The following is a 24,944-nucleotide window of genomic DNA, read 5'->3' on the forward strand; positions in this document are numbered from 1 at the left end:
GTTTATGAGAGAGGGTCTGACCTAGACAAGGTTAAAGCAAACTAAAAGTAACAACATGAGTCATATCCAGTAGTTCAACTAGTTCTCACCAACATCCTATTATTACCCCACATACTACAGATAAAAAACTAGGATCAGAAAAGTTTAGAGGTTTTGCTGAGGACACATGACTTTTAAATAGTGGAATAAGAATTCAAATGTAGTTCTTTGGATGGCAAAACCAATTCTCTTTACAATCCACCACAGGTGCTTATGCATCTAAAAGGCTCCATAGAGTATTGTTCTATTTTTAGAAGCTTCTCACCAGCCCAATTACTGGCTGGGTGCCTCTTATTGGGTCAGCTGACATGCTAAACATAAATCTATTCATGTTTCATAGATTAATGGAAGTAAGCATAAGGAAATTAAATTTGACAAATACTAAAACAAAGGCACCTAAGTTAATATATGCTGTGGTCCTTGAAGATTCTCACATGAAAAGCATGTTTGAATTTAAGAAGATGAATAGAAGATGGTGTTCTTGTTTGCTAGCTGCCAGAATGCTATATACTAGAATATAGTATATATTCTATATATACTATATATATATATAGTATATAGTATATATACTATATATACATACTATATATACTATATATATATTATATTCTATATATACTATATATTTAGTATATGGAATGCTATATACTAAACAGCTAACAGATTTAGCTTTTATAAAGTGGAATTTATTAAGTTGCAACTTTACAGTTCTAAGGCCATGAAAATATCCCAATTAAAGCAAGTCTATAAAAATATCCAAATTAAAGCACCAACAAGAGGTTACCTTCACTCAAGAAAGGCCAAGGAAGTTCAGGGTTTCTCTCTCAACTGGAAAGGCACATAGTAAACATAGCGATGTCTGGTAGCTTTCTCTCCAGGCTTGTTTCATGAAACTTCCCCAGGGGCATATTCCTTCTTAATCTCCAAAGGTCTCTGGCTGTGTGGGCTCTCATGGTTCTGGTGGCACTCTTGTGGTTCTCAAACTCTCTCCAAAAATGTTTCCTCTTTTAAAGGATTCCAGTAAGCTAATCAAGACCCACCTGAAATAGGTGGAGTCACATCTTCATCTAATCAAAAAGTTAATACCCACAATTGGGCATGTTACATCTCCATGGAGATAATATAATCAAAAGATTCTAACTACATTATTGAATAGGGATTAAAAGAAATGGTTGTTCCCACATGGTTGTATCAGGATTAAAACTTAATCCTTTTCTAGGGTGCATAATCCTTTCAAATCAGCACAGATGGGAAAGGTCATGTGTAGAAACATTTGTCAGCTGCGTAAGGTGGGGCCTAAATGCCTTCCACAGACATGGGATTTATATTATTACTATTACAGTTTTTATTTAATAATTTAATTATTAAATTCTATCTTATGTAATACATTACCATAAATTTAGCAGCTTAAAATCCATTTATGATGTCAGAATTGCTATAGGTCAGAAATCTAGGCATGACTTTACTGGATCCCCTGCTCAGGGTCTCACTAGGCTTCAATTAAAAATCTCATATGAAACTCAGTCCTCATCCAAACTTGCATGACTGTTGGCAGAACTCCCTTCCTTGCATTTGTAGAACTCAAGCCAGCAGGAGAATCTCTCTAACCTCAGGGAAAGCCTAAAACCTCTTTCAAAGAGTTCACCTAATTAGGTTAGGTCAGCCAGGATAATTTCTCTTATTATCAACTCAAAGTCAAACTAAGTGAGAACCTTATTTACATCCAAGAAATTCCTTCACCTTCACCATATAACATAACTCTACAATGGGAGTGACATCTATCATATTCACAGGTCCTGCCCATTGTCAAAGGGAAAGGATTATATGTGGTATACCACATATAATAATAACACATATAATCCCTGCCAGGGAGCAGGAATCTTGGGTTATCTTAGAACTCTGACTACCAAAGAAGCACCAATTTCCAACTTGTTGTTCTCAGAATCATGTTTGATATTCTATTCTTTATCCATACATCAATGTGACAGTTAACACTGTATTCTCTATAGGCTCATTAATTCATATCATTAACCAGTTAAGTTTCCAGAATGAATATCTACTATATTGGCAGAGAAAAAGAAGTTTAGAAAAGTCCAAAGGAAATAAAAGATTCAGTCCTTTCTCAGCAGTTATTTCCAATCTACTTTAGAGAGACAGTTGCAAATTACTACTTAGAAAAATTGTTAGGTTACTTCCAAGCTCATAAGCAAAGCTGCTAATGAAAAATACGGAGATTCAAAGAAGACAGGTCCCTGAATAGATAGATAGATAGATAGATAGATAGATAGATAGATAGATAGATAGATAGATAGAATTATTCAGGGACCAAGAGTAATGTAGACTTTGTAAAGATTACAGCTTTAGGAAGAGCCCAATATTAGGAAGAGTTAAAAATAGAAAACCCAAGGGACTCCAGGGTAAGTGTCCAACCTGCACCATCCCTCTGTGTGACTTGATTATAAGTCTTTCTCTCCATGAGCCACAATACCCTCATTGGTAAAAAAAGAATGACCTATCCAAGATGAAATGATATCAAAGACTGCTGCTTCTCCAAAAGGCTGTAATTGTGTGGTCAGCGTGGAAGGCCTAGAGAGTACTTCCTTAGCACCACTGAGATTCACTTCTCAAACATCATGTACAAGATGTTTGAGAAGAAACATACAAGCATACAAGAAATCAAGGGTGGCTGTTTTACTCCAGGCAAGCAACTTTCTCTTTGTAGTCAAGAACATTATTGGCAGATTGATTTATTTCTCTCTGTTACCCCTTCTGTTTCAGTTTGCTAAAGCTGCTGGAAAACAATATACCAAAAATGGATTGGCTCTTAAAAAGGGGTTTTATTAAGTTACAAGTTACAATTCTAAAGCCATGAAAATGTCCAAATTAAGGCACCAAGAAGAGGATACCTCCTCAGAGGAAAAACTGCTGGTATCCAGGGTTCCTTTGTCACATGGGAAGGTTCATGGTGACATCTGCTAGTCCTTCAATCCAAAATGTCTCTATGGGTGGTTTCCTTCTCTTTTGGCTTCTCTTGGCTCTGAGGTCTCTCCAAAATGTCTTCCCCTTAAAGGACTCCAAAAAGAGAATTAAGACCCACGTTGAATGGGTGTATCACATCTCCATGGAAACAATCTAATAAAAAGGCCCTGGTCCCACCCAAAATAGGTCTGCCCCCACAAGATTGGATTTAAAAAGCAGAGGCTTTTCTTGGGTACATAACAAATTCAACTGAGCACATTCTACCCTCCACACCCCCAAAAGACATATTCTTTCCATATATAAAATATATTCATTCCATCACAATATCACAAAAGCCTTAAACAATTTCAGTAACAGTACAAATATAATGTAAAGTCAAAAACAGTATTAAGTACCATCAAAGTCAGCTAGAGGTATGGTCTACCTTAAGGCAAAATCCTCCTCTGGTCATGGACTGACCTCTGAAACTCAGAGAAAACTATCTGATTTCAATATAAAAAGGATGGACAATCATGTGATAAATGTTCCCATTTCCATGGGGAAAAACTAGAAGGAAAACAGGGGGTCAAAGGTCCCAAACAGTTTGAGGGCAAGAGGGTGAGCACCATTAAATTTTAAAGTCTGAGAGTCATCTATAGAATAATGTTTTATCTTCAGGCTTGAGAGAACTGCAGCTGTCCAAGAGCTTAAACAGCAGCTCTGTTCTCTCCAAACACTGGGGTGAGTGTTTTAACATATCAAAGCTTTGGGGAGACCACCATGTTCTTCTCTCCACCCTCTTCAAGCATTGAGATGGCACCTGGATTCTCTGCCATCTCAGGGGCACATGCTCAACCCTGTCAAAATAATGGGGTGGTGGCCAGGCCCACACCAACCCCTTTAGAATGTGCTCCCCCCTTCTGAGGCCTGGGGCAGCAAAACTATTTATGAACAATGGGATGGACAGCCCATTCTCTATAAACTCTGGGGCAAACCTACCCTACCCACATATGGGGTGGGTCCACTTTCCTGACTTGAGGTGTCATAGCTACAGACCTTGGCTTCTTTGGTTCTGCCTTTGAAGTAATTTTTCCTTCAATCTGCCCCTTTTCTGTCCCTTTCAGTCCAGACTGACAGTGGTTTCATTTATACAGATCCTATAACACTCTTGTCAGTTTTCCATGCAGTATACAAGGATCACAACCATCAAACAATAGGTCTTTCCACAAATCCTTTCTTGATAACTCCATTTCCAATCCTTGCTTGTACTGAGATGGCTGACTGATTCTATATTTGGTTAAATCCTCCCATGGGGCACTATTCTCTGGGGACTCATTTTACAATAGCTCAGAATTTTCCAAACTATCAGTTTCTGGCTTCTTGGTACCCAAGAGTTCAGTTCTTCTCTTATCCCTTTCCTTTCACATTTTACTATAAGCTGCATGGATGCGCCAGGCTGCATTTTCCACTTTTAGTTTGGAAATCTCTTCAGCTGAATATCCTAGCACATTGCTTTCAAATTCTACCTTCCACCCAACACCAGGACTCAATTTTGCCAAATTCTCTGCTGCTTAAAAACAAGGGTCACCTTCCTTCCAGTTTGCAATAACACATTCATCATGTCTGTCTAAGCCCTCATCAAACGTTTCTTTAGAGTCCAAATTTCTACCAATAGTTTGCTCAAAGCAATTCAGGTCTTTTCTGTCAAGTATATCACAATTCTTCCAGAATCTTCCCCTTATTCATTTACAGAGCCATTCCAGCATTTTGGGTATTTACAAGTTGCCATACCTCACTTCTCTGGTAATCTGCTTTGGTTGTTAAAGCTGCCAGAATGCAATATGTCAGAAATGGATTGGCTTTAACCAAGGGGATTTATTAAGTTGCAAGTTACGATTCTAAAGTCATGAACATGTCCAAATTAAGGCATCAACAAGAGGGTACTCTTTCAGAGGAAAGACTGCTGGCATCCAGGTTTCCTCTGTAACATGGGAAGGCACATGATGATGTCTGATGGTCCTTTGCTCCAAAATGTTTCTGTGGGCATTTTCATTTTTGCTTAGTTTCTCTCAGCTCTGAACTTTCTCCAAAATGTCTTTACCTTAAAAGACTCCAGCAAGCAGAGGCTTTCCTTTGGCCTGTTGGTTCCCTAAGGAGTCTGCAGTAGCTGGAGTTTCTCTCCATGTGGATGGGTCTTGATAGAGTTGAGAATATAACCAGAATCTTGCTGGAAAGGGGGTTTGACAGTTCTCAGGACAGAAGAAACATCACAAGCTAAAGTGCTGAACAAGAAAAGCATGATACATTAAAGAACTAAGAAAGACGGACTGCAGAGTGGAAAGAGAGAGGTGCTGAAATGGTTCGTGGGACTATAATGTTGATGCACTGAAATACATAGGTTTGGGTGAATGACCATTGAGAATGATCTGGACATTGGGAGTGTGAGCTGTCATTGAGACACTCAGGTGGAGGTGGGACGTGGGCAGTGGACGCTCAGGTCTGACATACTCTCTGGCTTTTGTCCCAAAATGCCCTCTTGGAAGCCTTGAACATTGTGTTTTAGTGAGAGAAAGAACACACTTTGGTGTTTCTTGCAGATGCTTACTAGGATGCAAAACTGAACCTGTGGTGTCTGGCCTAAGGGTAATAACTTGCCATCCCATCTTCAGAACTGAGTTGTTATCTTTGAGGGTGATGCTTGAGGCCATGACTCTGTCCTCGTGGTGAGGTCGTTGCCAGGTGACTCTTCGGTCTCTTGCGGGTGAGCTCCTGCTTAATCGACCCCGTCAGTCCTCCGAGGAGCTGCAGCATGTGCGGGTCTAGGGTAGGCACAGCTCCTCATCTAGCTGAGACCCTGCCTCATGAAAGTAGGATTCCAGTTCTGTGTGGTATGTTCACGTTGGTTCCATTCCCACTGTAAGTGCAGATGAAATCTTGACTTCGAACACAGTGTTTGAGCTCAAAGCAGCATTTCTGTTTAACTGTAGTTTAGTGTCTTCACAGCAACCAACAGAGGACTAGTATACCACTGGTATAGCAGATAACCACAGCTCCTGTTCCTAAGGGTGGAAGCTATAAAACCAGTGTATTCAGAGTAGGCTTATCAAAATAACTCATTTTGTGTGTAATTCCTTTCTTTCTACATATACTGTCTATGAGATTTTGAGAAAACGAGAAGATAAGCCAGGAACTCAGACTATTGATAATCGTGTTATGCCTACTCTAGGATTAAGTTTCCCAGATGTCAGATAAATTGCTGAACTTAAAATTTATTTTCTTTTGTTGATACAAACATAACCACATGTCTCTCACTAGATATGTGTCCTCTGACAAGAGCCTTAGCCTTTTGGAGCTTTTCTTACCTTTAAAATGAGGGCCCTTGGCTACTGTATTTTTAGGTCTCTCTTACCTCTAAAATTCAGTGTTTTTTTGTGCACATTCTTGGGAAGGATAGTCAGAGGCTGCTAAAAGCTGGCATAAATAATAAAATGTACACAAGGCAGTTTGCTTAGTGCCTAACATTTGATGGTTGATCAGTAAGTCTTTGTTACTTTTCCTCCCCCTTTTGTGTTTCTCCCTTTATTGTTGTTGCTGCTGTTTTGTGTCTCAGGTGCAGGGAATTGATTCGGGGGTGGGGGGGGTTGTCCATTGCACACTAACATTGGAGACTGTTTCCTTTCCCTTTCTCCCTCCTTTTCAGTTTTACTTCCACTGCCCCAATTAATTAAAAGAACATTTAAAACATACTGTGTGAGAAAACTTAACCTAAGTTAGAGAACCAGTGAGTGATTAGAAATGTTGTAACCAGTATGTGTTTACTGGACTTAACATGGAGATATGGCTGGGACGGTGCTGTACACATGGCATAAAATCTGCTTATTGGGGTTTCTATGATTTTTTTTTATCCTTTTGGGTTTCAGTATTATCTGGCTTTTTGATTGGAGCCATCTTACGGGTTGTCAAGTGGCATCTCACTGTAATTTTGATTTGCATTTCACTGATGGCTAATGATGTTGAGAATTGTTCCATGTGCTTATTGGCTATTTGTATATCTTGTTTGGAGATGCTATAAACTTTTGACAATAACTAAATGATGTTAGGAGTGGAATGTATACCATAGTTATGCTGATTTGAAAATATTATGTACCCCAGAAAAGCTATGTTTCAATTCTGACTCAATCTTGTGGAGTCAGCTGTTTCTTTTAATCCTAATTCAATACTGTAGGACAGAAACTTTGATTTAATTATCTCCACTAAGATGAGGCATGCCCAATTGTGGGTGTGAGCTTTTGATTAGATGGAGATGTGACTCCACCTATTCCAGGTGGGTCTTTATTAGTTTACTGGAATCCTTGAAAAGAGAAACTGTTTTGGGGAGTCAAAAATGACAGAAGCCTCAGAGCTGACAGAAAACTACAGCAGAGCTGATGTGGACACATGGAGAATAGAGACATGGATATTTGAAGATACATGAAGCCCAGCAGATGTCACGATGAGATGTTAGGCAAGCCAGAACCTGAAGAGAACCAAGGGAAGCCAAGAGATGAAAGCCATCCCTGGAGAAGTAAAGTGACAAACCCCCACAGGAGCAGAGGCTGAAAACAACAGAGCCCAGGAGGAAGGGACCAGCAGATGCCAGCCATGTGACTGCCCTGCTGACAGAGGGGTTCCTGACCCATCAGCCTTCCTTGAGTGAAGGTAACCTCTTGTTAGTGCCTTAATTTGGGTCCTTTCACTTCCTTAGAACTGTAAGCTTGTAACTTATTACATTCTCTTTATAAAAGCCATTCTAGTTCTGGTATATCGCATTCCAGCAGCTCGCATTTTAAACTAACTCTGTGGTGAACCCTGTTGTGGATGATGAGGGTGGTTGATAATGCAAATAGGGGGATATTCTTCCATTCATCCATTAGAATAAATGTATGTCACAACTACAGGGTGTTGGTAATAGGGTGGTGTATGGAGAAAACACACCTAATGCAAACCATAGATTACAGTTAACAGTAATATCTTAATGTTCTTTATCAGCTGTAACAAAGGTGTCACACTGAAGCTAAGTGTCAGTGATAGGGAGGTATAAGGGCATGGGGTTTTCTTTTTGGAGCTATGAAAATGTCCTAAAATTGATTGTGGAATGTAAGCGCTGCTCTGGGATGATACTGAAAGTCATTAATTGTACATTTATATGGACTGTATAGTGTGTGAATAAAGCTATTAAAAAATAAAGTTGCTACAAACATAAAAAAAAAAAAAAAAAAAAAAGACTCCAGCAAGTGGATTAAGACTCACCTTGAATGGGTGGGATAATATCTCCATGGAAACAACTTAATCAAAAGGTCCAGTAAAATGTCTGCCCCAACAAGACTGGATTAAAAGAACATAGGCTGGGTGGGCCATGGTGGCTCAGCAGGCAAGAATGCTTGCCTGCCATGCCAGAGGACCCGGGTTCAATTTTCAGTGCCTGCCCATGCCAAAAAAAAAAAGAACATAGGCTTCTCTGGAGTATATAACAGATTCAGACTAGCATACCTTCCAAAGAAAACATGAATTATTCATAATCTCAGGAATAATTAATGGCACCTGTTATGTGCTCCCTCTCTTGTCATTTATCCATATATGACCACAGGCAAGTCATTTAAGCACCTTATGCCTGTTTTCCTGTCTAAATGTAGATTATAACTACTCAAAGAGGTGGCAAGAGAATTGACTTTGATGTACCAGTGAACCACCCAGCAGGGGTCCTGTCACATAGTAGGCACTTCTGCCTGCCCTCCTAGCCTCCATCTGCATAACAGGGCAATTTTGACAGCATTATTTATGAAAAGCTAGAGGTTGTCTGCCTGCTAAGTGAGCTTACAGAGAATTCAGGTCTGATAATCAAAATTAATAATGATATTCAATCTAATTTTCTAAGCGAAGGGAGTGGAAGGCCAAACTGTAATCAATCTTTAGAGGTCAGTTCACAGGGGCTTTATCAGGTAAAGGGCTTGGCATCCCCATGTGCAGGAAAAAAGCAGCACACTTAGCTTTCGGCAAGATGCCCTGTGGTTCTCTCAAATACTTAACAATACTCTATTGTCTGCCCCATAGGCAGCAAACTCTTATTAATATCAATTCTCTATTTAATTTGCTTAATTTCTAAAAGTACATACTTGCCTTGAACATGGAACAAAAATAAAAGTGTATACCTTTAGTTTCCTTCCACTCCTTAGCCCAGAAAGTTAGATCTCTTCCCCTGATACAGTTACCAAATTCCTGTGAATCCTACCAGAGACAATCTGTGTGTGCGTGTATATATGTACACATCTACATGCATATACATAATAGCTACAATATGTATATACATTCTCCCACAAATGTTAACATACTAAATGCACATCACCTTGCTTTTCATGAAACCTTGCTTCACATACTATATTTTGGAAATCATTCCATGTCTATATATCTCAGTTTCCCAATTCTTTTCAAGGGACTATAATATTCCATTGTATGAATGGAACATGATTTATTTATGCAGTCTCCTTTTGCTGAATATGTACATATATGTTTATGTTGTGCACTCACATATAAATATATGTGAATATATTTTTCCCATATATTATTTGATATTTCAAACAATTGCTTTTTCTATAATTAATAATCTTTTACATATGTTAACTTATATTATCATGATAAACCCCTAGGAGAGAAATTTTACCGGACACTATTTTTGCTTTACATGTATTCATTCAACAAATATTTACTGAGCACCTATTACATGATGGGTCCTTTTCTATATGCTGAAAATACAGCAGTGAGCAAAATGGACAAAACTGTTTTTGTGGAGTTTTTGCATTTTAGTGATGGTAACTCAATCTTCACAATACCTCTTTGAAATAGGGAATAGCATTTTTGTCCTTTTATAGAGGGGTAAATAGAGGCACAGAAAGATTAAATAATTTGCCCAAGATGATATAACTAGTAAGTAGCGAAGCTGGGATTAAAACCAAGTAGTCTTTCCAAGGGTGTAAACCTCCCTGGCAATATGGGACAGAAATACTAGAATGAGCTGAGACTTGGCATCAAGGGATTGAGAAAATCTTCTTGACCAAAAGGGGGAAGAGAGAAATGAGACAAAATAAATTGTCAGTGGCTGAGAGATTTCAAACAGATTTGAGAGGCTATCCTGGAGGTTATTCTTAATGCATTATATAGATGTCCCCTTTTTAGTTTATGGTGTATTAGAATGGCTAGAGGATAGTACTTGAAACTGTAGAGCTGTGTTCCAGTAGCCATGTTTCTTGAAGATGATTATATAATGAGATAGCTTTCACAATGTGGCTGTGTGATTGTGTCTGATGCTCCTTTTATCTATGGTACGGACAGATGAGTAAAGAATATGGATAAGAAATAGACAAATAATAGGGGGAACAAAGGTTAAAATAAATTGAGTAGCTTGAAATACTAGTAGTCAATGAGAGGGAGGGGTAAGGGGTATAGCATGATGAGTTTTTTCCTTTTTCTTTCTTTTGCTGGAGAAATGCAAATGTTCAAAAAAAAGGATCATGGTGATGAACATACAACTATGTGATGATATTGTGAGCCACTGATTGTAATCATGTCAAGAATGCTTGTATGTCAAGAATGTTTGTAAGTTATTTACAATAAAAATATATTTTTAAAAAGTAGTCTAGCTGCAGGGTCCATGCATCTTACTATGAACTACACCTTTGTAATCCATCTTAAATGTCTCATATGCCACAACTCACCACAATAAGAACGACCCATTATTTTCTCTCCACTTAGCTAGAACCAGAAGGCTAGAGAGAAAATTGGGCATTTCCCTTCCCCTTCATGGAAGGCTAGAGGGGGGCTGGAGTTGGATATTTCCTTCTCTCACATCAGTTTCTGGTAAAATAGTTTCTTTTAAGGTAAGTCTTTCTTAAAGGAGAACAGGATTACTTGGGAATATATCAAAAAGGATACTTTCCCCCTTCTCCTGCTGAAATCATGGGGGTGAGTTTTACCAGTCCTCAACATGAGAACTTAATGAGATTCCTAGAGGTAAAACTCTCAAAAGAGTTAGAACTCCCTTTAGGTTGGAGATTTTTTTAAGTCTCAAACTAGTCTATAGTGAGCCTACAACAATTCTTCAGTTACAGTGAAAGTATTGCTACCAATGCTGGCTCCAGTGGGCTTCTGTTCCTGGTCTTCTCCTCAAGGCAAGCTCAGATCCATGTAAACTTTGTATCCACCTCTCTCCAGATTTGGGGGCAGTAGCTTGCCCTGTGACCTCGATTGTCTAATAAATCTAAAAAGAGTTGTTGATTTCCAGCTTTTCTGTTATTTCTTTGTCATTAGATTGGGACAATTAACTTTCAAACTCCTTACATTCCAGACCAGAAGCCATGAGCCAAGACCTATTTTTTTTTTTTTTTTGAATGGGCAGGAACCAAACCCTGACCTACTAATTTTTAGTATAGGTTTTCACCACAAAAGAACTTGACTTGCCTCAAAAAAGTCTATCTAGGGTACTGTCTAGATGCCTGTCTTAGATCAGGTTTCCTAGAAGTGGACATGAGTCTGGGATTTTTGTGCAGGCTATTTATTGAGAGAGTGCTCTCAGGAGAAGAGCAATGAAGATAGCAAGTTAAGGCAGGGCAATAAGCTGGGCAAAGATGTGATTTCAGCTGAAGTCTAGCCTCAGACTGAGCCCAGAGGGAGTTCTGGGGCATAAATGGCAAAACTGAGTTACTACTCCTGGTAGCAAAGGGGCAGTGGTTTGTATCCCCATATCAGTCAGTCGTTAGCTGTGGTGCCTCCAAGGACAGGGCATAATACCTTGCACCCCACTACCCCCAGGCAATTCTAGGTGAAGGCAGGTCCTTAAGATATGGGTGCAGGTGTGACCTTTCAGCAGCCAGCTTTCCCCATAGCTGAGGGTATGTGTACTGATCCAGTAAATGAAATCTAGGCAGAACCAATGTCATGCACTACAATGCATATAGGCCATCTCCATCCGACCTTCCTCTGCATGCCTCAGAATCAAGAAGCCTAAGACTGGATATACCACTACTTCCTGCTGCCCAACTTCTATAGCCTCCACAATAAAGAGTACCACCCATCCACACAATTTTCCAATGCAGAAACTCTGTGTCTTTTACTCCTCTACTCCTTCATCCCTTTCTTTTCTTCATCTAACCATTTTTAATTTATGACTCTGCATATGCTGCCTTCTAAGAAGGGTGGATTCTGGTAACTAGAGAGTTCTCATCATCTCCACTCCACTGTTCTAGAGCAGACCATCAAATTTTTTCACCTGCACATCTATTTTCTTGGCTCTATTACTGCCTTCTCAAATCTATTTCTCCCTTAATCTTATTAATATGATCAGAGTGATCTTATTTATATGCAAATCCCTCTTGGGGAACTCCTTGTATAAAACCTATGGTAGTTTGGAGCTGTTGTGAACTCCAAAAAAGGCCATGTTCTTTTGATCCTTTTCTTTGGTACAGACTTAATGTGGGCAGCACCTTTTAGTTGTGTTGTTTCAATTGAGATGTGACTGCCCCATTCAAGATGGTCTTAATTCTTTTACTGGAGTACTTTATGAGAGGATAAAAGACAGAAAAAGCCTGGAGAGAGTTTAGAGAAAAGCCCTGGAGAAGCTAAGAGAGGACTCAAGGGGAAGCCACTGGAATCAGAAGCTGAAAGCAATGAAAGCCAGGAGCTAAGGACTAGCAGACACTGCCCATGTGCCTTCCCATGTGACAAAGGTGTCCAAGATGCCAGCAGCCTGTCTTCAGAGTCCAGGTATCATCCTGTTAATGCCTTAATTGGGACATTTTCATGGTCTAAGAACTGCAAATTGTAAGTTAATAAATTCCCACTTTAAAAGCCAGTCCACTTCTGGTATATTGCGTTTTGGCAGCTTTAGCAAACCAAAAGAAAATTTTTCAATGACTTCTCCTATTTGTTAAAGACCAAATTCCATGCATGGTCAGTAATGATCTGGTTGTTGCTAATTTCTTTGCCTTCTGAGCCACTCCTTGAATACTCCATCCCACTCTTACATAATTGTTTAGCCCAATTCCTTGGGCTCCCCAAACTCTAAGCTTTTGGCTCATAATAACTTCCTCACCTTTGTCAAGAGTTTTTGCAGGCTCAACGAGTGTAAAGTTGATCTGTCCCTCTATAGAGCTTCCAAAGAACTTGGCACATACCTGTAATAGTCTCCAAAGATGTCCTCCTCCTATGAACTATGGGCTCTCAATATTCATACTCTTGTGTGGCTCCTCCTTTTGAAGCTGAGCTGCACTTGTACTGGCTTGTGGCCAATGAAATGCAGCAGAAATGATATTGTATGATTCCTGAGGCTAAGTCAGAAAAAGACTTACAGCTTTCAAATTTGTTTCTTGTAATGTTTCCTCTGAGTGAGACCAGCCGCCTAAAGTAAGGAATTCATCTACGTGAGACTGTCATGCTATTAGAAAGCCCAGTCTAGCCATGTGGAGAGGCCATGTGAAGGAAGAGATGTCTTTCAGACAATCCTCCTGCAGTTCCAGACATTAAATAAGGAAGTTTCAGGTGACCGTAGTCTCAACCTCCATTCGACTGCCACAACATGAGAGTGATCCCCACCCTGAAACCCAGAACAATGAAAAACAATTAAGCGTTGTTTTAACCACTAAGTTTTAGAGTGATTATTACTAGTTCACAGATCACTGAAATGATATTTTAACTAGTATATAGGCTACTATAAATAATTATGTTTCTGTTTTCCCTACTGTTCTAGTTTGCTAGTTGTCAGAATGCAATATACCAGAAACAGAATGACTCTTCAAAAGGAAAATTTAATAAGTCACTAGTTTGCAGCACCAAGGCTGAGAAAATGTCCCAATTAAAGCAAGTCTATAGAAATGTCCAATCAAAGGCATCCAGAGAAAGAAACCTTGGTTCAAGAAGGTCAATAAAGTTCAGGGTTTCTCTCTCAAGTGAGAAGGCACATGAAAAACATAGTCAGGGCTTCTCTCTCATCTGGAAGGGCACATGGCGAGCATGGCATCATCTGCTAGCTTTATCTCCTGGCTTCTGATTTCATGAAGCTCCCTGGGAGGCTTTTCCCTTCTTCATCTCCAAAGATCACTGGCTGGTTCTCTCTGCTTCTCATGGCTATGTCGTTCTTCTCTGCTCTGAATCTCTTTCATTCTCCAAAATGTTCCCTCTTTTATAGGACTCCAGAAACTTATCAAGACCCACTCAAATGGGTGGAGACATGTCGTCACCTAATCCAGCTCAACAAACACTCTTGATTAAATCATATCTCCAGGGAGATGATCTGATTACAGTTTCAAAGATACAATATGGAATAGGGATTATTCTGCCTTTATGAAATGGGATTTAGAGTAAAACATGGCTTTTGTAGGGGACATACATCCTTTTAAGCTAGCACACCTACTAAGCCTTCCATGGATAAGCACTATATTGTTCCTCTCTGAATTCCATAACCTAGTATACTATCAGGCATATGGACTTAAGAAGTGTTAAGGATAAATCAAAGAGTTGAAAAAGATGGAATTCTGAGGATAATTTCCTCACATCCTAAAGCTCATCCCCAATAAGTCTACCCTGATTATTTCTATAAAAGTTCAATTTTACAAACATTTACAGGGTGACTACAATGCAATCTGTGAGGTCTTAAGTATGAGCTTTGAAATTAGACAAATCTGAGTTCAGAGCCCAACATTGTCACTTAAGAGTTGTGCATCCTTGGGCAATTAGTTTAATTTCTCTGAATTTCATTTCCACAAACTTTCAATAATGAAATTCCTAACTCTTGATATTGTAAAGATTGCATATGATTTTTTTTAACTCTCACAGTAAATGACTGTTTTTCATTAATATGTGCTTATTGAATTGATAGCATGTGTAAAATACTTAATCAAGTCATTAGAAAAGGAATAATGAAATAACTAGTGTACTTAATAGAGTCTCAAAAATATCTTCAGTTATTCACTATCTTCCCTTCCAAGGACAGAGAGACAGCTTGAACTAACGACTGAAAAATCAACAATACAACTGAGAAGTAGTGGCAGCCAAATTTAGCTTTGAGTAGGTACTACATGCCCAGAACTGGCATCAGCAACACTGGATCAAACAAATTTCAGATCCTGAACCAAACTTTCATATGAAATGAACTTTTCTACATGTAATAAAATCTTGCACTAACATTCTCTGGTTTCCTCCTTCAGGGAAACACTGGCAAGATTGTGTGTTTCAGCTACTACTTTGGCAAGTTTTGCCATTTGTTACTATTCAGTAATAAAGCAATTTATTGAAATTGGGGGCTCTTGGACATTCTCCAAAAAAAAGAAACCTTTTCAGCATGACATTATGTCTAGTGGTATGTTTGCCAGCAAAGAACACATCTACCTAAAGCAGCAAATGAGTCCATGAGGTAAAATTATGGGGTGCTCTCTTACTCATGCCAAACAGGAAAAAAAAAGTGTCAGCATCTATATCCAGAAGATTGGGATCTCTGTAATGGGTTCTCCCCATGGTGCACTTAACATGAATGGCTGCTTCTATAAGCCATTTCTGAGGTATTTTACCTGGAGTAACATAAACACCTGATCACCATAAATAGAAAATAACAGGGACTTTGATTTCTAGAGAGAGATGTACTCATTACTATCAAAGAGAGAAACACTGGACTGATTGAACATGTATAATTGACTGAAGACCTGTCTAGTTGCTGATATATCCCCTCTTCTCCATTAGTCTATAGCCGTGTTTTTTTTTTTTAAATCCATTTCCATAATGCTGCTTAATAATAAATATAAAATAAAGTAAAAGTGGCTCTCCCTTTTCTGGCAAACATAGAAAAATATGTACTAGCTCTCATCCCATCTTAGAAGCTTGTCTATACAACTAGTTCTCCTTCCCTAAATCTTGAAGCTAGCACACACTTTAGTACTTTTATGTAACAGTATAAAAAAACTGCTCTTAGAAAGGCAGAATGAGGTATCAGAATAGTGCAGGCCCAAAAGTCAGAGGGCTTTGCAAACAACTCCTTTTCTGTCCTTGACCAGCTGAGTAGTCTTGAGAAAGATATCTCTGCTCCATGGACTGGTTCTATATGGAATGTCTCCTCCCCTCCTCATATTCTTCCAGCTATTATCACACACTCTTTAAGAATAATCTCAGTTTTCATTGCTCAAAAAATTCATCCTGACACACCATAGAATTGGTTAACAGTCCCAGTTTTCAATGCTTGCTTTTGCTACACTGTGCTATAATTCTTGACTTTTCTCTCCTTGGAAGTGATGCTTCATTCCTACAGGGTAAGATTGAGTCGTATGTGTCTCTGTAATCCCAACAACTAGCATTGGGCCTGGACACATAGATGGAGCTCCATAATGCTGAATGGTGCCAAGTCAACGGGAATAATAATTGAGCAGTACATCCAGAGGGGTCTTTAGAGAAGATCTTGTACAAGCTCCTTATTTTATAGATTTAGTTATGAGACCTAAAGGAACTGAGGGGCTTGACCAATGTTACACATGTTTTAGTTGCAGAGTGGGGACTGGAATTCAATTCTCCTAAGCCCTTGTCCAAGGGTCTCTTGGTTAAATTAAATCAGCAATTTGTATTGTGCACCTACCATATATGTGACGTTCTGTACACTGAGCATAGCTCATGACCTCTTTTTGTATATTTCAAATACAATAAGCCATAAAACATGGCTGAATGTAAAATAAGCCCTACAGATATACAAACAAAATGGTATAGGAGCATAGGGATAATGTGAGATTGATGCCAGGTTAACTAAAGCAGATATTTTTGGTTCTTTGAGTCACACTGCTTTGGGTCTCCTCTGGTTTCAGTTTCAGCCATATTCAATCAAGCAATCACACTCTCACACTAATAGCTGCCCGCTTTGAGCAAACACTTTGTTTCCTGTTTCTGGGCTTTCTCCAGTACTAGGGAACTAATGCAAGCTCAATGGAAGGGAGTTAACAGACCTCTGGAGGGCAATGGACTGATTGGGGGCCAGTAGAAAAATGGGCTGGCTGCCTGTCCATCAGATGAGCAATACTGGAGGCACTCTGCATGTCTTTGGGAATGGTGATGCTGTGAAAATGAACCCTTGTTGTCTCCAGTGATGACCTTCTTTTATTGGCTTTTCTCCCTTCCCTGTCTCTTTTCCAGCTCTCTCACAACTGCTTCCTGAGATCACTTCCCAAATAAACTGCCTATGAAGTCTCATCTCAGGCTCTGCCTTCAGGGAAAATAAAATTAAGATAGAAAGTCAGAGGTGCAGGGCTGCTTTGTGGCTTTCCTTGGCCTTAGGTACTTTTGCTTTCATGCCCCCCTTCTCCCTTCTCCCATCACATGCATGCACACACTCACACGTGTGTGTGTGTGTGTGTACATATATATATATACATATACATATATATTAGGAAAAAATATTGTACAATATTGATGAAACCTCCCCATGAAAGATATTCACCAGGAGCAACAAAAAAGAGTATTCATAACTGAGAAGGTTGAGATAATGAAGTCAGGTGAAAAAAATATTTGAGTATGAATGGGCTCAAAATATTCAACATTAAGAAAAGATAAGATATTTTCTCCTAAAAATTACATTTTACTACTGTGTTGGTATAAAGAATATAATCAAGGCTCCATTCATTATTATATATTCATTATTACTATATTCACCCTTTCCTTTTATTCATAAAGAATTAAAAATTAGAACATTACTATAGGCCCTTAAAAGTGTTGTGGGCCCCAGGCAGCTCTGCAGAGGTAAAGGAACAGCAGGATGGCCTCGTGAATAAAGTGTCACAAGAGCTAAGCCTTAAATAATGGGCTTAATTTGAACAGACACATACGTACTCTTCCTATCCTTTGAACACTGATTATTGATTTTAATATTTATTTTATTACACAAGTAAATTGTTTACATTGTAGGAAATGTGAATAATATAGAAATATTAAGATAGCCAATCAGAACAAACCCAAGACATGAGCATATTTCCTACAGGTTATGCAAGTTTTTTTGTTTTTGTTTTTTTATCATTTGCCTTATGAAATATATGCTCATGCAATTTCAGCTTAGCCCCTTGGAGATACTTTCCTTTCTTTCTTTTCCTGGTATCTATTTCTGATGATGAGACATATACCCTTTGTCCAATGGCAATTTCTTCATGTAATATCTTTAATGCCTGCTAAGTTACAGAATTTTCCCTCTTGTATAATGCTTTAATCTTATTACAGTGTGTCTGAGGTGAAATATCACTTTATCACCTCCATTCTTCAACTTTCTTTAGTAGTGTTCAATTCTTTATACCTTTCTTTGCTATCTCCTGGATGATTTTCTTCAACAATTCTTCCATTTTAGTTATGCATTCTTTAGTCATATCTAGTCTATTGTTTAAACTATTTGTAAAGCTACCCCTCCTCTACCTCCTAGGCAATATTTTTCATTTCTGAATTAACTACTTTTTTTTTAAATTTGTTTGTCTTCCTCCATTATTTCCATTTGTATGGATTCTATCCTTTTTAAACTTTGAATAGATTAGACATATTTATAATCAATATTTTTTTTCACCTGACTTCATTACCTCAACTTTCTCAGGTATGAATGCTCCTATTTGTCAACCCCATGGTGGGGTTTCATCAGTGTTTTACGATATTTTCCCCTCCGCTTATCTTCAATTGGAACTATGTTCAATGAATGCCAGGGACAGGCCCTGAATTATAAATGTCTACCTTGGGGAATGTCTCCTGGGTGCCTCAGCTGGAGCCATATGGGTTTACTAATTCCAGACCACCTTTTCCTTTAGTCTTCAGTTCAGGTTTCTACTGCATACAGGTAGTGCCAATTAAGGGCCATGTTCTCACCAATAAATCTGATTCTGCCCTTGACAAAATTTAGCAGTAAGCTTTCTGTGAGGGCTACACAATCTGTCATTTGATAAGTAAATCTGTGTTTCTTTAAATGTTGCAGCCTGCCTTTATATTCCTTATTTTTATAATATGGATATATAAATAGAGTTGTTGTTTTTTTTTAATCTGGAGCCTCTGGAACCTTAGGAGATATACAGATGGACTTCAAAGGAAGGATCTGTTAAGCTTTTGAAATTGTTTGAAAATTTTATGCATGTTTATTTGCCACTCCACCCCCACCTCCAAGGAGAAAACCCACTTCTTTTGTCACCTTCATAAAGGGAACTGAGGTCTAAGAATGCTTGAAACCTTGAATGCCTCCTAAATTAAGTTTAGTCCTTAGAACTATATCAAGGGCTAGAAATAATAGCCTTGAGAAATTCCTTTCACCTTTTTCCTTTCTATTGTAGGTCAAAGTTGAGAGGGAAATGTTCAGAGATTGGTATGAGTGGTGCTGTCACATGAGGCTCCAAGAGGCTTTATCTAGGATATATATACGAATATATATGAGGTTTGAGGAAGCTAGGGGAGAAGGGTAAGTGCCTGATAGGTCAGGCCAGCCATTGCAAATGCCTTAACCAAGTATCAGCCAACCTGAACCTCCCCCTCCTCTCAACCCCTCAAATTCAATCCTCCAACCCTAGCCCCATGAAGAAAGACAGGAAGAATAACCAGAGATAAAAAAATAAGGGGGGTCACTATCTAATGGCAGATAAAAGGTCCAACTCATCAGGAAGACCAAACAATTTCAAACTTACATGCATCTAAAAACGCACAGCCTCAGAATATAAAAATCCAAACTTGACAGAACTACAAGAACAAACTGGCAAATCTATAATCATAAGATATTTTAACTGAACGCCAATATGTGGTTATCTATGATTGTGTCTTCACAAATAATATCTTAGCATGTTACCCATCATAAATTGAGTGTCAGCGAGGGAAAACAATGCTTTCAAAGTCACATAATTGGTAGGCGACTGAGCCAAGATTCAAGTCCAGGCTTCTCTGACCCCAAAACCAAAACATGTTCTGAAAGAGCTTGCCAGTAAGAAGCAGGGCAGGATAGCAAAATAGATTTTTTTTAAATATACATAATTCATTTGGTTGAGTACTCTTCCCCTCCTTAGCAGCAGTTAGTTGCTATTTTTCCCCACCTGTTAATTACTCGGAGTTTGTATGTGGGAGGATTTGGCTTACCGCGACAGCCCACACAGGTTGTCACACTGTCAAGGATTCCTCCATTAACAAGCTGTCAATACGCTGCCAACAGCCGCCATTTGGTTTGTTCAGGGAGCAGGAGATCTGGTGTGGAGACTTAGTGCCACCATTTAGAGGAATTAAAAAAAAAAATAAGGCAAGAGGCAGATGTCTTCCAGTCTGTTCCTCCACAACAGACTTAGGGATATGGTGTGGCTTACTCTGGGAGGAGTAGAGAGAAAGGTTTTTAAAACAAATGTAAAAAAAGGAAAAGGCTCAGCATAAAGGAATGAAGGGCTAGAATGATTCATTTAAAAATGCAGCCTTTCCTCCAGATTTTCCATGGGACAGTTTACTTAATAGTGCTAAAAGTATCCTTACTCCTCTCAACTGCAGATCTCTCAAACTTAAATTTTAAAAGTGGTTAAAAAGCCATGGTTTAGATTTTACAGTGAAAGGTGCCATTTGCCTGCAACCTTTTCAAAGTCACCCTAATGAAATCCAGGGAAAATCTATACGTCCACAGAGGAACTTTCTGAGGCTTGTGTCCTTTCTGTTCATTAGTGAGATTAACCTGGTAGCTGACAGGCCCTCCCAGATCACCACTAATAAGATGCCCATGGAAGTGCAAGATTTTTAGGTTGCTTCAAATAAGAGAATGGGAAAGCCCAGATTTTGAGCAAGTACATTTAGAACTGGAGAGCTGGATAAAAATCCATTTTGCACCTGCAGTCCCAGATGCTACCCTTTCCCCCTAACCACAACTTCCAGCTCCTGTACCCACTAAAATATGCTTGAATGCTCTCCAAACAATGACACAAATATTTCCCAAAATTGTATTAAACCTGCCTTTATTGTTAAACCAATGCTTTTGTACTCAAAGTTCAAGAAATTATGAAATACAACAACCTTTCTATCTTTATTTCCCTTTTCAGTTCACTGTGCCAAATGATGTTATTATTTATGCCCAATGAGTTAGCACAGCATTAATTCATTGGTGAGGATGCACACTGGTTTAAGACAAAGGAAAAGTTAATGTCCTGACCTGTACCATCACTGAAGATGTGCAAAGATGCTCTATTTGCAGAGAAGGGGGGAAACATATTTGGAGGCTGTGCAGTCTTTGATGAGCAATGGAGAGAACAGAAGAAACTTGAAGATTTCCAAGCATCTTTAATTCAACAGAGAATGATTCATTCCAAGAATCAGACAGGAGACCCCTTAGGGAAAAACCTGGAAGGCAAAAGAACAACTCGTGTTACCCATATCATAAGTCCAGTTTATGACCCCATATCTTTCCCCCCTTAGAAGCCCCTATATGATTTTTCTTTTATAAAGTTTTGAGTTCTAGTTAGGAGGGAAAGTTTTAGGTTGCAAGCAGGCAGCAACATTGGTGCCCTTCTTGCTATGGCTGCCAGGAATCTCAGAGGCAACATTTTCAGACAGATTATTCTGTCTACCATGTAAGCATAGATTGGTCTTCCATTGCCAGAAATGTTACAGAACAAGGGTTGAAAATTATGGCCTATGGGATAAAACTTCCCCACTACCTGTTTTTGTAAATAAACTTTTATTGAAACACAGCCACACTCATTTGTTTACATATTGTCTATGACTGTTTTTGTGCTACAACAGCAGAACTGAGTAGTAACACAGAGACCATATGGCCTGCAAAGCCTAAAATATTTACTATAGGGTCCTTTGCAGAAAAGAAAAATAAATTCTGGGACAAAACTCCTACAAATTCCAGAAAAATTATTCATAATACATTTTTAAAAGAGGACTGAGATAGAGTTAGTAAAAATGACCAGAGATAAGGAACTCGCAAAGGTTAAGTGTGGTAGTTTGAATCTGTTATGTACTCCAGAAAAGGCCATGTTCTTTTAATCCATTCCTGTGGGTAGAGACCTATTGTGGGTAGGACCTTTTGATTTTCAAGGAGATGTTACCCATCTCATTCTGGGTGATCCTGGTCCTCTTGCTGGAGTCCTTTATAAGATGATAAGGTCCATACAGAAGCTGAGAGATTAATTTAAGAGAAGCTCATAGAGAAAAGCCCCAGAGATGCTAAGAAAGGACCCACAGAAGCTAATATAAGAAGCCACTAGAACCAGAAGCTGAAAGCAACAAAATCCAGAGCAAAGAACCAGGAGATGCTGACATGTACCTTTCCATGTGTCAGAGGTGTTCCAGATGCTTGCAGTCTGTCTTTGAAGATTGTACTGTCCTGTTGATGTCTTAATAAGGACATTTTCACAGGCTTAGAACTGTAAAATTATAAGTTAATAAATCCCCATTGTCAAAAGCCAACCCATTTTTGTAATACTGCATTCTGGCAGCTTTAGCAAACCAAAACAATAAGTAAGTACTTAAGTTGGTAGATAACCCAGATTCATCCTTTTCTCCCTGAAAACCAAGGGTCACAATACAGTGGGACCTGAAATCAGAGACATGCACAAAAAAGCTGGGACCCTAAGAGTGGCATCTCTGCCAGGTAAACTTACAAAGAATTTATCTTGCAAAGGATGTTATTAAAGAAGTTTGCTTGTCCTGGTCATGTCTCTGGGTTAAGGAGAAAGAAGTCTTCATTGAGAATTCATAAGCACAATGCAACCGTCGCCAAGTTTGGGGTTAAAATTCACACTAGCTGACACAAAAACACAGTATCCCATCATTTAGTTTAGAGCAGTTTGGATTGGTAGTGTACCCAGTGACTTTCAAAGGCCAGCGCAAGTCCTCTCTCTAAGAATGCATCTTAAATATAAGCCTTAAGGCATTTCCATTGATAATATTTCAAGAAACATGAGCCCATAATAAAAATTTCCTTAACATATGAGAAAAATAAGCCCCTTAGAGAAAGTCAGCAAAGAACAAAATCAGTTCTACAAATAACAACCATAATAGCAATAGCTAGCACTTATATAGATTATTCTCTGCTAAGCACCTTCTAAGAACTTTATTTATATTGAATCATTTCTTCTTCTAAACAATCCAATAAATTGCAATTACTTTTATCCTAATTTCCCAGCTGAGAAAAATAAAGTTCAGCATCTTCAGATATTAGAGTGATCAAATTCAGAATTTAAAACATATAATGTGTAATATATTTTAAGAAATAAAATAGGTGATCAAGATTATCAATAATCAATCAAAAATTGATTATTTCAGGCAGATCTGAAAAAAAGATTCAAAGAGAACTTGTAGAAGTGAAAAGTATTGGCAATATAAATAAAAACTCAAAATATGGTTTAAATAGCAAATTAGACAGTTGAAACAAGAATTACTGAACTAGAAGTAGTCAAAGAATTAAAAGAGAATTACTGAACTAGAAGATGTGTGCGAAAATAGAGCCCACAATATAGCACTGAAATGAAAACTATGAATCAGGGTTTAAGAGTCACGGAGAATAGAATAATAAGATCTAAGACATGCCTAGTTTGAATTTTAAAAGAAAATAATGGGCTCGTAGGTAGACAACATTTGAAAAGATAATGGCTCAAAATTTTCTAGAACTGATGAAAGGGATGATTTTTTTCACCCTTAATCTGAGTAGAATAAATTTTAAAATCCCATACCATTGTACAATGTAATGAAATTGCTAAACACCAAGTAATAGAGAAGGTCTTTAAAGGTCCATAGAGAAAACCAGATTACCTCCAGAGTAATGACACCAAGACTGATGGCTAACTCCTCAGCAGTAGCAATGAAATCCATTTAAAGTGCTGAAATAAAATATCTATAAACTAAGACTTTTATAACCATCAAGAGAATATTTAAAGAATGAGGGTGAAATAAAGACAGTTGCAGGCAAACACTGGATTAGCTTCCGACATCCCTTACTTCTAAAGGAAGAAGGAAAATCATTTCAAAAACAAGATCAGAGATTTAATGTAGTAAGCACAGAAAACTGTAAAAATATGGATAAATTAAGCAAATTTGACTGACTAGAGCAAGTTTTACTATTGACTAAATTCACCAATTGTGTGGTAAAATATAAACAAGATACAAAATTTGTTAGATAATAATATCATTTAAATTCTAGAAGAATATTTGGGAACTAAATATTTAAATTGTTTACATTTTTGGAAAGAAGGCAAAGTTGTTAATTACTTTTAAATTTTGTTAAATTAAATATGCAGTAAAAATGTCTGGAGTAAACTATTAAAAATATAAATAGAGAGAAAAACTTTCAAAATAGTGGGAGAGAACTACTAATGGAATGTCCTTTTTTTTTTTTTTTTTACTGCAAGAGATACCCAAAACTAAGTGTATTTAAGTGTTCATAGAGAAACACTTAAATCAAGGGAGAGGAAGAACAGAGGCAGATGCAGAAAAAAGAGAGTTAACTCTTAGAGAGAAAAGAGGAACACTATGTTTGCTGTAACAGGAGGAAGGACAACAGCTCTGTTTTAGAGATATAAGGGTGACTTGCAGCAAAGTAGGATGTGGACGCATACCCACTTTCATGCTGTTATGTGCAGTGACCTAGTGTGTGGCTTTTCCCTATAAGTTATAGCATAGATAGAATGCAGTTGATGGAGAATGAGCTTACAGTTCAAATAAACCTGGATTCAGATCCTGACTTTAACACTCAGTAACCAAGCAGCCTTGGGAAAACAATTTAACCTTTCTGATAACCCTAATATTTTTAATCTACATATTTTTATTGTGAAATATAACATATATACAGAAAAGCAATAAATTTCAAAGTACATTTTAACAAGTAGCTATAGAACGGATTTCAAAGTTTGGGTTATAGTTCCACAATTTCAGGTTTTTCCTTCTAGCTGCTCTAAGACACTGGAGACTAA

At 38.2% G+C, this 24,944-nt stretch overlaps 1 long non-coding RNA gene across 1 annotated transcript in view; it reads right to left on the reverse strand.

Moving 5' to 3' along the window:
* The window catches only part of LOC143657984 (uncharacterized), a 224,975-nt gene that overhangs the window by 61,344 nt on the left and 138,687 nt on the right, over window positions 1-24,944 (reverse strand). Inside the window, exon 2 of the long non-coding RNA XR_013163046.1 lies at window positions 21,179-21,366. This is a non-coding gene — a long non-coding RNA (uncharacterized LOC143657984). The remainder of the gene's footprint in view (window positions 1-21,178; window positions 21,367-24,944) is intronic.

This window comes from Tamandua tetradactyla, chromosome 15 (genome assembly GCF_023851605.1).
Source record: "Tamandua tetradactyla isolate mTamTet1 chromosome 15, mTamTet1.pri, whole genome shotgun sequence".
Classification (NCBI taxonomy): Eukaryota; Metazoa; Chordata; class Mammalia; order Pilosa; family Myrmecophagidae; genus Tamandua; species Tamandua tetradactyla.